The 15,624-nt window shown below is 35.9% G+C and overlaps 1 protein-coding gene across 1 annotated transcript in view; it reads left to right on the top strand.

Annotated features, from left to right (window-relative positions):
• SIX6 (SIX homeobox 6) overlaps positions 1–2,911 on the top strand; it is a 32,015-nt gene extending 29,104 nt beyond the window's left edge. Inside the window, exon 6 of the transcript XR_015741197.1 lies at positions 475–2,911. The gene's annotated coding sequence lies outside the window, so the exon portion shown is untranslated. The remainder of the gene's footprint in view (positions 1–474) is intronic.
• The last annotated feature ends 12,713 nt before the right edge of the window (positions 2,912–15,624 follow it).

Raw genomic sequence — 15,624 nt, 5'->3', positions numbered from 1 at the left:
GGTTGTGTGAATTTTGTATCATTATGATGATACCACTAATTATGTTCCACTCCAGTCTTCATGAATTCTGTGCTCTGCTGTGCTGATAATAATAGATAATCTGTTCAATACAAAAATGTAAACAAAATAAAATACTTCTGGAAGGAATAGGTTTCTCAGCAAATGCATGAAAGAGAATACCTCTTTAATGATGAACAACTCAGCATTTGAATCAGAGCCAGCTTGGTGTAGTAATTAAGGTCTGGTCTGGAAACCAGGAAGCTGAGAATTCTAGTCCTACCTTAGCTGTCTGGATGACTGGTCTTGGCTGGTCTCTCTCAGTCCAAGCCATCTCACAGGGTTGTTATTGCAGGCAAAAATAGAAGGAGGATTAGGTATGTTCATCACCTTGAATTATTTATAAAGATAATAAAGATGGGATATAAATAAATAAAATTAAAAAAATCTATACTGCATATCACTCTTTCTTAACAGATAACAGATAATCAGAGTTGGAAGGGACCTTATAGATCATCGAGTCCAACCCCCAGCCCTACACCATTTCTGACAAATGGCAGTTCAATCTCTTCTTGAAGGTCTCAAGTGATGGCACTCTCACAACTTCCGAGGGCAAGCTGTTCCATTGGTTGATTGTTCTCACTGTCAGAAAGTTTCTCCTTATTTCCAGGTTAAATATCTCCTTGTTTAGTTTCCATCCATTATATCTTGTCTGGCCTTCAGGTACTTTAGAAAATAGCTTGACCCCTTCCTCCCTATGGCAGCCCCTCAAATATTGGAAGACTGCTATCATGTCTCCCCTGGACCTTCTTTTCACTAGACTAGCCAAGCCCAGTTCCTGTAACCGTTCTTCATATGTTTTAGTCTCCAGTCCCCTAATCATCCTGGTTGCTCTTCTCTGCATTTTTTCTAGAGTCTCAACATCTTTTTTATAATGTGGTGACCAAAACTGGATGCAGTTCTCTAGATGTGGTCTTACTAAGGCTTTATAGAGTGGTATTAGTACCTCCCTTGATCTTGATTGTACCTCACTTGATCTTAATCAAGTCTTCTTCAGATAGATATTCTGGGAACTGGAAATTGCAGCCCCAATATCAGGAGAATGCCAAGCTGGAGAAAAGTTGCAGAGATTAAATTGCATTCTTTTGTGGGGAATGAAAATAATATCTTTACATTTTATTCTAACTAGCCTTCCAACATTTCTAATCCAGAAATTATTGGAAGGAAGATCTCCTATCTGGCTAAAGAATGGGGGATATTTTGATCCTCTGATACCTTGGATGTATTCTGGTAAAGTGGATATTTCTCCTTTGATTATTTTTAGTTTTGGAAAATGGATAGGCTTTCCTTCAGTTGCAAATGTGGGTGAGTCCTCTTAAAGACAAATTGCTTGTCCAATTTCATGAATGTCTTGCATCCTGACTCCTGACTCCTATGAGTTTATGTGCTTTCTACACTGCGTTAACTAGAAACTCCAAGTGTCTCTTTACTCAGTCCAATCTGTACATGCCTCTGTGGTCTTGGAGGCAGCCCCGAGATTTGCAGATCTACAATTAAAATTTAAGGGAATAACAGAACAGTGAAAACAGCACATGTTGAATGGACAGGAAATTTTGATCTGGGGTGATGGAGTGAAAAACCAAAAAGGAAGACAGAGGAATTAAATATCCTGGAGAAAGATTAGACTGGTTGGCACATCAACCACAAACAAAGGAAGATTCTGATGCAGATTCATTTGTCTGTTCTTTGAAACTCTGACTGGACATGATGAAGTTGTTATTTACTTACCTGACCAAATAAAAAATGGGTTATTAAAAGGAGTATACCTTATATATGCAATTAAGTATTTCAAACTGGGAGTTGGAAACTGAGAAGATTAAATAATTTCCTGCAAATGTTCAAGATTTGTTTTTTATTGAAAAATTGTATGCTTGCAAATTCAGTTGTTTCCACATTCTGCAAGCTGATCTATTTAGTTATGTGTGATGTTTTATTTATGGGAGATTAGAGAAGAAACAAGAGAAGAATGGAATAAAAGAATTCTTATCTAGATATCAGATTGTCCTCACTTATTGACCACAATTGGGGCCAACAGCTTGGTTGCTAAGCAGAAAACCATGTGATTGCAATTGGGTTTATGAGCTTGCTTACAAATCACATTTTTGGCCATTAAATAAAACAACATGAACACTAAGTGAAAAATCACATAACTGTGTCTTACTTACTTCTGCCTTCCATAATGTACAGTGTTAACTCTGCTTGCCACAAGAGAAAATGCATGTCATTTACAAAGTATGCAAATGGTGATCATGTGTTTGTGGAACACGACAATGGTCATATTTCTAAGAATGCTTCTGGGGTATAAATGAAAACCAGAAGTATCATTAGGCAAGAAATGGGACCAGATGTACTCCATGAGAAGTATATGGGTACAATTATGCCATAGATTGTAGGAGATGACCAGGCTGAGCTCAAGGGAAGGGTGAAATGCGTCATCAGTCTCGAGTCCCTTGGCTCCCACAAGAGATTTAAGTCCAACCACCTTGAATTCCTTTGATTCTTATCTACCACCCATTTACCTTGACAGTTAGTAGTTCTGATTCTTGTAGAGAACTTAAGCTGGCAATAAACCTTTATATTCATTTGAAATACCTGGATTTCCTGATTTCTTTTTTTTATTTAAGTTTTTATTGGTTTTTAAAAACAAACATAAACAAACAAAACATAAAAACATCAAACCATCTTCCATATGTATACATACAGCGTGCCGGTTGGTTTACAAATTGTTTTGTGCTTCCATTTCGTAGTCTTCAATTAAAATTACATTGCATATAATCTCATATTTTCAATCAAAAATTAAATACCTTAGTATTATTAATCATTTGACTATACTGTTATTCATTCATGTTTTACAAGATAATCATAATTTACTTAGTTTGTTTTATAACAGTTCATATTATCATCCCAAATCTATCCTAAAATCATTTTGTACATATAATAAGAAAGAAATACATCTTTACATCTTTATTATTTTCTAAGAGTCTACATATTTCATTACTGTATTTTATTGTCTAACCATTGATAGAATAGATCCCAGATTTTATAAAATTGTTTATCCTCTTGTTCTCTAATTTCAAATGTCAATCTACTCATTTCAGCACATTCCAATATTTTCTTAATGATTTCCTCCTGTGATGGTGTTTTCTCATTTTTCCAGTTTTTGGCAAATACAATCCTAGCCTCTGTTAATACATTTACAATCAGGTATTTCAAGTCTTTACTATATATTTCACGTAAAATTCCCAATAAAAATATCTCTGGTTTCAAGTCTATATTTTTTTTTGTCATTTTTTCCAATCACATGTGGATTTTAATCCAGTATTTTTTAGCATCCGCACAAGTCCACCACATATGGTAATATGAGCCAGGTGTCTGATGACATTTCCAACATTTTTCGGATTTATTCTTGAACTTTCTTGCTATTCTTGTCGGGGAAAAATGCCACCTGTAAAACATCTTATACAGATTTTTTTTATATGCTGTTGACATTGTCATTTTATAGTTTTGAGACCACATTTTTTGCCATTTCTCTAAATCAATCCCATATCCCAAATTCTTCCCCCAAGCAATCATAGTTTCTTTAACTTGTTCTTCTTCTAATTTAATTTCTAATAAATATCCATACAATTTTTTAATCACCTTTTCATCAGTACCTGTCAAAATCTTATCTAAATCAGTCAATTTATCATAGAAACCTTCCATTTTAGAATCTTTATCATACCTTGAATGTATTTGCGCATATGAAAACCAATTCATCTTTATACCTTGTTCCTCTAGTTTTTGTATAGATTTGAGTTCACACTTTTCATTCAATATTTCACCATATCCAACTGTTTGTTCCTTTTTGTATATCATAGGATAAGAAAATGCTTCAATAGTCGATAGCCAGACTGGAATTTTCAAATAACATTGTCTTTTAATCTTCTCCCAGTTTAACCACAGAGACTCCCGTATATAAGGTCTTCTAAAATACCCCTGTGTTTTAGTTCCTTTATATCATAAAAAAGCATGCCACCCCAACAACAAATCATGTCCTTCTAATGTCAACAATCTAGTATTTCTTAGTGTTATCCATTCCTTAACCCACATCAGATTTGTAGCTTGATAATACAACTCCCAATTAGGCAAACCAAATCCTCCTCTAATTCTAGCATCTTGCAAAAGTTTAAACTTTATTCTCGCTTTCTTACCTTGCCGTATATATTTCAACACAATTTTATTTAAATCTTCAAAGTAATCTTTTCCAAGCCTACTTGGAATTGTTTGAAACAAATATAAAATTCTGGGTAATATATTCATCTTGATTATTGAAATTCTCCCTATTAGTGATAGTTGTAAATTTTCCCATTTCACCAGATCTAGCGCTATCTGCTGTTTAAGTTTGATATAATTATTCTCTTTTAGTGTACTACATCTTGCTGTCAAATATATCCCCAAGTACTTGATCTTATTCGTGACCTGAATTTTCAATAGGTCTGCCAGTTCTTCCTTTTGTCTTAATAGCATATTCTTTGTCAAGATCTTTGTCTTATCTTTATTTATTTTCAAACCAGCCACCTTTCCATATGTCTCTATCTTTTCTATCAATTTTGATGCTGTTTCTAGAGGGTCTTCTAAGATGAAAACCAGATCATCCGCAAATGCTTGCATCTTAAATTCTTCCTTTTTGATTTTCATTCCTTTTATATTCTTTTCATCTCTAATATTTCTGTTTAGCACTTCCAAAGTTAACACAAACAACAAAGGTGATAGTGGGCACCCTTGTCTTGTTCCTTTTCTTATATTGATAGAGTCTGTCAGTTCTCCCTCTATCATTACCTTTGCCGTTTGCTTATAGTATATAACTTCTATTGGTTGAATAAATTTTCTAACGAAGCCCATCTGTTCCAGCATTAATAACATGAATTGCCAATTCACATTATCAAATGCCTTCTGTGCATCTAGAAATATCAAGGCCATTTGTTTTTCAGGATGTTCCTCGTAGTATTCCAAGGTGTCCAAGATTACTCTCATATTATCTTTAATTTGTTTGTTTGGCAGAAATCCATTTTGATCAGGATGAATAAAATTATTTAGATATTTTTAAAGTCTTTCTGCCAATATTGAAGCAAAGATTTTATAATCTGCATTTAGTAGAGAAATAGGTCTATAGTTCTTAATTTGTAATGGATCGGCCTCTTTTGGAATAAGTGTAATATAGGCTTCTGACCATGATTTAGGCAGCTTCTTCTTTAACATAACTTCATTCATAACTTCTAGCAATGGAAGATTCAATGATTCTTGTAATGTTTTATAAAATTCTGCCGGAAGTCCATCTGGGCTTGGTGCCTTTCCATTATTTTGCTTCTTGAGTGCTTCAGTTAACTCCATCATCGTTATATTGCTTTCTAGCATTGTTTCAATCTCTTTAGGTATCTGAGGTAAATTAACCTTCTGTAAGTACTGTTTAACTCTTTCCTCATCAATATTGTCTTGCATATATAGTTTCCTGTAGAAGTCTCGAATGATTTCCTTCTTCTCTTTACTACCATAGCAAACTTGGTCTTGGTCATCTGTTAATTCCAATGTTTTCCTTGATTCTTTCTCCTTTCTCAATTTGTATGCTAACCATCTACCTGGTTTGTTTGCGTCTTCAAAGTAATTCTGTTTGCGTCTTCAAAGTAGTTCTGTTTAGCACCTCTAATTTTCTGTGCTAATTCTTCTTTTTCTATTTGACCCATTTTATGTTTAACTATATCCGTTTTTAACTTGATGTCCTTTTTCTGTGGCATTTTCTGTAGCTCTTTTTTTTATACTCATTCTCTAAGGCCTTAAAGGCTAATCTTTTCATAGTATTTCTTTTCCTTGTATAGTCTATTATCAAGCCTCTAACATATGCCTTCATTGTATCCCATACATTCTGAATTGATGTATCTTCTTTTTTGTTTTCTCTAAAGAAAAAAGCCAATTCTTTCTCCATCCGCTGTGTGAAGTCTTTTTCCTTTAAAATAGTATTACTTAACGCCCATCTAGATCTTCTTTTTTGTCCTTTCCATTTAATTGTCATTGGATTGTGATCTGCCCAAGTACTTGTTTCAATATTTATTTCTTGAGTATTAGTTATTAATTCTGTTGAATCCATATCATATCTATTCTGGACCATGATAAGTGTCTATTTGAATAGAAGGTGTATTGTTTAGTTTTGGCATTTCTTTCTCTCCATGTATTTTTTAAGTTTATTTCATCTACCATTTTAAAAAAAGTTTTAGGGAGAGTCTTTCTGTTTTGCTTTATTGTTTTCTGTGCTGTATAGTCCAATTTATTGTCTACAATTCCATTAAAATCTCCCATCATAACTATATTAGCATAGTCCAGTTCAATTATTTTCATATATAATTTTTTGTAGAATTCTTCTTGTTTGTCATTCGGGGCATAGATTGCAATAGGGAGTGTTTTTGTATTATTGTCCATTATTTCCACCATTAATATTCTTCCGTCATCATCGGTATAAATCAGTTTTGCTGGGATGGTCTCTTTAATATATAAAACCACTCCTCTTTTCTTACATTGTGTCAAGGAAGTAAACATTTTCCCTAGTTTTGGCTGTATCAACAATTGTTCATATTGTTTTTTAATATGTACTTCTTGTAGACAAATTATATCAAATTTTAATTTCTCTAATTTATGAAAGGTTTTCCTTCTTTTAACAGCTGAGTTAAGTTCATTTATATTAATTGTAATCAGTTTTTTCTCTTCCATGGTTATATTTTGTAGTTAAGTTTAGCAGCTCTTGTAGATCTTGGTTCACGTTGTTCTTTGGCTTCCACCTTTCCACCTACTGCACCTTCTTCTTTTTCACTCGCCATTTGGCAGTCCTCTTGGAATTCAATTAGTGAGATCTCTTTTTCTGCCTCTTCCTCTTTCCTTCCAAAAAATTCTGTATAAAATAATTCCGTTTTCTCAATTGAGTCAATTCTATGTCTCTGTTCTTGCCATGTGAACATTAAACCTTCTGGAATCAGCCATCTATAATTCATCTCTTTTTAAAGTAGCATTTTAGTCAGGAATCGGTATTCTCTTCTCATCTCTCTCACTCTTCTGGGTATTTGTTTCAAAACCATAATCTCCTTGTCTTTATATTTCAATGTTTTCTCTTTTGCCACTTGCAATATTTGCGTTTTAATGGCTTTCTTTGTAAATCAAATGTGAACTTCTCTTGGTAAGGTATTTCTCATCGCATATCTTGTGAAAACTCGATAAACCTCATCTATTCCATCCATCATCTTCTCTTGAGTTATTTCCAAAGCTTCAGCCAGTATTTCTATCATTATCTCAGCTAAGTTTTGTCCTTTTTCTTCCTCTACGTTTTGGAATCTAAGATAGAATTCTGATCTATCCATCTCCCATCTCAACATACCACTTTTATCTTGTTCAACCACCGTTAATCTATTATCAATATCTCCAATTTTCTTGTCTCTTTGTTTATCTTCTTCAATTTTTTGGAATCTCTCATCATACTTCAACATCATTTGTTGGATGTTCTCCACTTTTTCATTGGTTTTCCCTGTTCTTTGTTCTCTGTTCTTTGTTCAATGTTCTCTGTTCTTTGTTCAATGATCTCTATTCTCTTTTCAACATTCTCTGATCTTGCTTGAACATTTTGAATTCCTTGCATAATCATCTGCAGAGTCACTTTTTCTTGTTCTTTTTCTTGCTTTAACATTGTCTGTATTGAACGTTGTCCTCCAGGTGGTGGAGAGGAGGAAGTAGAAGTTGAAGAACCAGGAGCTGTTAGTTTCCTACTCATTTTAAGCAATTCAAAATATTCAGGTTCTTCTAAACCTTAATCCAATTGTGAAATAACCAATTGTAGTTTGAAGTAAAAATAGTAGAAAAAAAGAAGCCAAATAGTAATGATAAAAAAAGAAGAAAAAAGGAAAGAAAAAGAGGAGAAAATTTCTTCAGGTTCTTGTATACCTTAATCTAATCGGTAGTTAGATGCAGAAAAAGGCTTGAAAAAAAAAAGGAAAGGAAAAATTCTTCAGGTTCTTCAACACCTTAATCCAATTGAGAGTTCTCAAATAGAATAGAGTACATAAAAATAAACCAGAAAGGTAGATGAAAAAACAAAAATACCAGAAAAGGAGAAAAAAGGGCTATTCCCTTAAAAAAAGGAAACATTAATACTAAAGCTTTCCCTTTAAGATAAAAAGCAAGCGTAGAGATTGGACTTCCAAATGAAAAAACCAAAAAATAAACCAAAGACAAGCTCCAATAAAGTCAAAGATCCAAATAGCTAATGAAAAAAAAAGATAAAATGAAATAAAATAAAGCTAGTGAGGAGGAGTAGCACAACTTAGAAAAAGTAAAAAGAGCACACTGCACTTTGTTTAATTATCCAAGGCTCTTATTATAACTCTCTTCTCCAAAAACATATCAGCTTTTTTTCCCCCTAGGTTTCAACACCAGACTCCAGCTGATGATAGAAACCCAGAAGAGCACCTGCAATAATACTCTCCCATGCTCTTCCCTCTATCTTATCAAACAAGCAGTGTCCTTGAAAAAAAGTCTCAATTCTTTCTCAGCTTTGTCTGGTCAAAGGAAAAGTAGAGTATTTCCAAGCCTCTAGTTGGCAGTGTTACAAAGTTTCTTTAGCTTTTACTTTCCCCCTCCTTTTCCGGCAGAGTATAATAAGAATTAGTTAAAAAAGGAAGAAAATATTTTTAAAAAAAGACTAAAAGGGAGTCTCTGGCTTAATATATTATAAAATCAAAAAGGGAAAAGAAAAGAGTAGATTTTTTTTTAGAAAAAGAAAAAACCAGTCCAGTTTCGAAATATAGGATCATCAGCAATAAGAAAAAAAAAATATTACTTTGACATTCCTGTTTAAAATAGCTGCTTATTCACTTCTGTCAAAAAACTTTTACAGATTCTTTCTTTCCCTTAGGGTGTCCTCTCAAATCTTTAAATAAAGAAAAGTTCTCACCAAAGTGGCACACTTTCTCTTTCGTTCTCTTAAGTTTCGGAGCTGTCCCAACTTCAGCAGCTTTAATGGCTGCCTCTTTGCCGCTGGCAAAAAGAGCTTCTCCTGGATCTACCGGGGACTTTGCGATATCCCTGGGATTGACAGGATGTGCTCTTTACATTCACCGTCTCTTCGGGGCGATTTAGATCTATTTGGACCGTCCAGGAGCAAAGATATCGGCAGCGATCTCAGACCTGTCGTATCATCACGACGCCAGCTCCACCCTCCCTTTCCTGATTTCTCATGCTTGATACAGATATCCAAAGGGGTGAAAAGGGAATGCAAGTAATAATTTATACATCCATAATGACATTATTTCATAAATCCTATAACTTAATTATTTACGTCAAATGTAAATGTAATGCAAGTACATAATGGCGGCATTTGTATGATGACACAACCATCCATATATTATTTTGATGCCATACTGATGGTAGTACCTGCTTTGAGAACACACAGCTTAGACATTAACCATTCTTTTTCATCATTATATCCACCTCATGTCCGTCTCCTAACCTCCCTCTTAAGTAGCCATTCTGTTGTCAATGACTTTGAAGAGAAAAGTGTATTCTAAAATTAATGAATAACAGTAGAGAGAATGAATTTGGGAGGGGGAAGTGTTGTGGGAGGTAATGACATGATTTGAGACCAGCAAAAGGAGTAATTGGGTCAATCAGTTAAAAACCCCTGCTCTAAGAGTCAAATATAAGACCAAACCCTATGGAGGAAAGGAGGAAGAGATAGGACTTATAAACCATAAGTTGCATGAGCCAAAATCTTTTTTTTCTTGTAACTCTAAGTCACAGTGCCACCCCTCCAAAAGAAAATCAGAGTTTTTAAAATGCAGTTTTCAAATCCAACATCAAGTTAACAATGGAGAATTCTCAACCTTCTCATCAAATTACAGTCCCGTGGTCCTCCCAGAATAGGGTTTTTCAAACTGGGTTCCACGCAGTTCTAGTTTCCAAGAGACCTCAACGGGTTGTGTGAAACTAAGGTTTAAAAAAAAAGGTTTATTTATGCACAGCCAATTTTCTGCCATTAGAGCTTCGTTTCTTGTTCAGGGGTTTTAGAAATTTTCTCTTTTTTAAATAAACAAGTTCTGTAGCCTGTGTGCGTGTGTTGATGTATATATAAAATATTCATATATGTGATTTTATGGTCTAGGTATGCTTGTTGAGGAATACTAGATAGTCTTTGAGAATATCAAGTCAAAAAAACGTTTGTTGAATTCTACACACATACGGCAGATGCTTTTCCATGTAATTGTACAAATCGAATGCCTGTTCCTGGGGAGGGGAATCCATAAAGCAAAGCATGGTTGATGGAACTGCATCTCCTCTGTCATCTAAGCCCCATGAGTTGAGCTTTAACTCATATATCCACATGAACTCTAGTTTCCTGCTTGGGGGTTGCCAAAATCCTTTGTTTGATCAGTTTGAACATCTGGCATGGGCACGAAAAAGGCCCAGCTCTCTCTTCTGAAAGAGGGCTTTGTTTGGAGGGCAGGGACACCTAGAAGATTGCCAGCTGGCCAGCTCTGAGTTGGCCTCTGGGACAGGGGCAGGTTGCCAGCTGACGCCTATGAACTGGTGTTTATTCTCTGAGTTTTTGCTGTGTTTATACTCAGAAGGATCTTTGTTTTTGCAAGAATTTCGGGGAATGATCAGTAGCTGAAATTTTTCCCACTGGGAAAGCTGGGAAATTTGGCCAGGCTCAAATTGAATACTGAAAGTGTAACCTAATGCCCATGGCACTAATATAGCCATGAATGTGTTATTTGGCACCTGCCATCTTCCCTGCTTCTCCTGATCAAGAGAGAGAGGGAAAGAGGCATCTGTAAAATTAAGGGACAACATAGCATATCTTACTTTTACTTAATTCTCCCTTAATTTCACATAGATCCAAAAACGGCTGTTTCCCAATGGTATAGATACTGCCCATTTGCTCAGAAGTAATACTAAGATGAAGGTCAGAGGTGGTATTCAGCAGGTTCTGACCAGTTCTGGAGAACTGGTAGCAGAAATTTTGAGTAGTTCAGAGAACCGGCAAATACCACCTCTGACTGGAGATTTTACAGTATCCTTCCCTTGCCACGCCCACCAAGCCACGCCCACAGAACCAGTAGTAAAAAAAAATGAATCCCACCACTGATGAAGGTGTCATCTTAAAAAGTGGGAAGAGGCGATAGGAAACCAAGCCACCAATTCACCTTCTTTTACATTTGTGATTGATGGTGTCCACCGTGGCAGCTACTTTGTTAAGGCTCAGTCTAATCATGGTGCTTATTTCAGCCAGCCACACACAAATGCTCCCCAAATGCTAACTATTCTTGTTGGCTGAAAAGGGTTATTCCTGCCTGCTCAGCTAACCAATTTTTACATTACTAAAAGCAGAAGGAACACAGAATGTGATTCCTAGAAACACCAAGTTGCATCCCATCAATAGCCTACCATAAAGGCTAGAGATAGCAATAGACTTGTATAAATAGACTTATATACCACTTTACAGCTCTCTATAAGTGTATTGTCCCCAATAATCTGGGTCCTCATTTTACCAACATGGGAAGGATGGAAAGTTGAGTCAAGCAGGAGCCAGTAAGACTTAAACTGCCGAACCCCAACAGTCAGCAAAAGTAGCCTGCAGTACTGCATTCTAACCACTGTACCACCATGGCTCTTAGAGATAAGAGCTTTAAACCAACACTTTAAGAAGTCAAAGATGAAAAATGCTACTCTGCCTGAGCATAAAGGTGACAATTTGAATCTTAAATTAAAAAATTGGGGGGCAAGTGGAAGAACCTCAACAAAATTATATTTTCTTCTTGTGTGAACAATGCAACTTAAGTGGCAATAGATTTAGTTACTGTATATCTGGAAGCAGAGAGAAGTTTTGGTGGAAAAACATGAACATTGTTGTCTAGTTTCTTGGCTGGTATGCCTGCTGAGCCTTTCAGGTCATAAGGATTCTATATGTTTCAGTAAGATCTTTGGAGAGACCTTAATGATCTTTGTCAATTGCAAGTGCAGGCAAGTTGCCACTTACATCCACACTACACTGGAGTCCAGGCCTCCCAAGACATGAAACAGTGAAAAGGAAGGGCTGGGGTGGCATTAATCTTCAAAGTGAGGCATTGGATGAACCAAAAAAAGTAGGAAGTTTGTAAAAAAAAATCCAAACACCAAAAAGACTGGCATAAAGTCTAAAAATTATTACAGGTAGTCCTTGCTTACCAACCACTTGTCCAGAAACTATTTAAAGTTATGGCAGTGCTGAAGAAAGAAACTTATTCAGGTTTTGAAAGATGCATCGATCCCAGTCTGCCCATGTTCACACGATTGCAATATGAGAGCTTGGCAACCAGCACACATTTATGGTGGTCACAGCATTCTGCAGTCTCATGATCTCCATTTGTAACCTTCACATCTGGCTTCTGTGGTGGCACAGTGGTTAGAATGCAGTACTGCAGGTTACTTTTGCTGCCTGCCAGCTGCCTGCAATTTGATGGTTCAAATCTCACCAGGTTTAAGGTTGTCTCACCTTCCATCCTTCCTAGGTCTTTAAAATGAGGGACCCAGATTGTTGGTGGTAATATGCTGACTCTGTAAACTGCTTAGAGAGGGCTGTCAAGCACTGTGAAGTGGTGTGCAAGTCTAAGTGCTATTGCTATTTCAGACAAGCAGACTCAATGGGGAAGTCAGCAGAAAGTTGCAAGTCGCAGTCTTTAGCACTTAATAACAGCAGGTGGTTTGCTTACAACTGCAGTTGGAACTGATGATGTAAACCAGTGAGATAATGTGATGTTTTCCTTTATGACCATGGTGATTAGTGAAAGAGTTGCTAGTCCCAATTGTGGTTAATAGTATATAAAGGCTTATGGAAGCTTGAAAAACAGACATAGCTTAAGGGAAACTTAAAGAGGGAGCAGTGAAAAGTGTTTTTTCAGGAATTAGAGAGAAGAAAGCTCGTTTTGACATAGGATTCCAGTTCTTGAAAGTCAAGGCTAGCACCTTAGCAAGAAGGAGTCATTTCTTCATGCAATGTATCATACAATTTTTCTCAATAAGTTGGTTCAGTTTCTATTATTGCCACCCAACTTGGCCATTGGGTTTGCAACCCATCCTTTATCTGGAGAGGACCGGACAGGGGAAAACTTAAATAAATTTACTGAAAGAATCATCCTATGTACTAGGATGCATTTGACTATTTTTTACTATACAATCCCAATAGATAATCCAGCCAATAAACTCATGCAAGAATGATGCTAATATGACATGTGTAACAGGGGTTCATAAATGCAACTCCTAAAACTGCAAAAGACAATAATAGGATGAAGCAGGAGTAATATATGCAGTACTGCTTAAAACCCTTCCTTCCTTCCTTCTTTCAAAACATACATTTTGTTTTACTTTTTGATATATATTTGAGGTTCTAAATATTTTAGGGACAGTCTGGCTTGTAAATTCCATTATGGGAAACATAAAACAAATCTAGTCCCCTTTTAAAATAAAATGGTTCATTACTGGTAGATGACAATCCTCCATCCCTCTGCCCCCCCCCCCTTTTTTAATCCTAAAGATAGCATACAAATGAGACTCTGCAGCCAGCAGAGGTCACTCAAACACCAGACAAGGATTATTTGCATTCAGTGATTGAAGTGAAAACTGCAGCTTTGCTGCCCTTCAAAACAGGAAATATTTTTAAAGAAAATTCAGGGTTGTCTGCTGATCTCAATTTTACCATTTGGAAAGTAATGTGCCCTGTGTATCAAACCTCTTTTTCTACTATCAGACACCTTCGCTGCTGTATTTGAATCCTGTATGATTCCTAACGTAGATGGGTCCAAATGAGGGGCTGTTTTAGAGAGCTTCAATTCAAAGTCTGATTTGCAACTAGATTCTCAGAAAGTGGTATATACATGCTCTATAAGTGGTCCTCTAGAGACCCAATCTGGTGTAGTGCTAAAGACACCAGGCTAGAAGCTGGGAGACCTTGAATTCTAGCCCCACCTTTGGGATTTGCTATTCCAATGGTGGTCAAAGCATTTCAGTGTCACTGTTTAGCAGCAGCCTAAACCTGGATAGAAATGGAACAGTGGTACTGTCTTTGATTTTTTTTCTTGCACAATAGAATTGCTCCATTTAATTGCTCCAGAATATTAGTTCAAGGTAGCCTAAGCGCCAGAGATGATTGTAATGGCAAATTAGTTGCAAGCAGATGGGAAACAATGACCATATAGAAAAGAAGAGAAGAATAAAGAAAGAATAAAGGAGAGAGGAGAGGAGACCTGAAGGCAGAATTTGAAACCTAGGAAGAGAAATAATACGTTGTTGGCAGGCAGAAAATGAATGAACTTCTAGCAAGGGAGATGAGGGGCCAGGCTGGCCATGGTGATGTACTTCAAACACATTTGCAGCTAAAAGTATGATTGTAGGTTATATATAAACAGAATCTCTGCTGGATGAGATGAAAGGCCTTTCGATATGAAGTCCAACATTATTTGTCCTTTAAGGTTGATCAGGTGGCTCAAAGACATCCTGGCAGGCAGAACATAGCAATTACCACCTGAAGAACAATTATGTAAAAACAATAAACTTAGATTTCATTCTCTATCAGCAACTGGTATTCAAAAACATATTCCTTCCAATCCAGCAGGTAACATATAGCCATCCAAGCTGGAACGCATTGAAAATGCTTTCCTTCATATATTTATCTGCTCCTCATTTAAAGCCTTTGAAGTTGATGGCCTTCTCTACAATCAATGCACTGGATGAGTAAGTGCTTCCATTTATTTCTACTGAAGTTCTAGCACACAATCATTTTTATTTTGTTTGGTTTTGTTCATATGCACACACTAGAGGTTGCCTTTGTTTTCTTCTCATGATCTTTCCAACGATTTCTAGATAGACATGTCTCAGAAGACGAAAGTGCATGGATTATAACCCAACTGATTGATAGATGATAGATAGATAGAATGATAGATAGATAGATAGAAGATAGATAGAAGATAGATAGATATGATTATAGATAGATAGAGATAGATATGATGATAGATGAAACAGATGAAATGTACGAGGGAGGGAGGGAGGAATTGTTAAAAGTTTCAGTAGAGTTGTACTTAGTGCTGAGAAGTTTAAAAAAATTGATTGCCTTTTGCTAGAAAAAATCTTCCTGGTAAATTTTATATCTTCGCTACATTTTGATTCTTCACTTCTCAGAAAGCTCTGTCATAAAATCAGATGCTGCACATGTATGAAGTTAAATAAATGGATCCATGAATTCATTGGGAGTTTATTGGAGACAGGCATAAAATACTGTTCACATTTGATGACTTGTCCATTAAAAAAATAATAATAATCCAGGGTTTGGGAGAGAGTTACATGTAACAAGTCTATAGACTTCTAAGAACACAATTCAAATATTGCTTTATCTTTTTTGATTCTTCTCTCGCAATCTTAATTTTACACACACACACACACACACACACACACACACACACACACTTTTTTAAAAAAACTTAATTTCTTGATACTTTGGCTCAGCTACTTAGCCTTTTGGGGAAG

Source organism: Pseudonaja textilis, chromosome 1 (assembly GCF_049901715.1).
Source record: "Pseudonaja textilis isolate UNSWEBS1 chromosome 1, rPseTex1.2, whole genome shotgun sequence".
Classification (NCBI taxonomy): Eukaryota; Metazoa; Chordata; class Lepidosauria; order Squamata; family Elapidae; genus Pseudonaja; species Pseudonaja textilis.
This window is presented reverse-complemented; position numbering and strand designations above follow the sequence as displayed.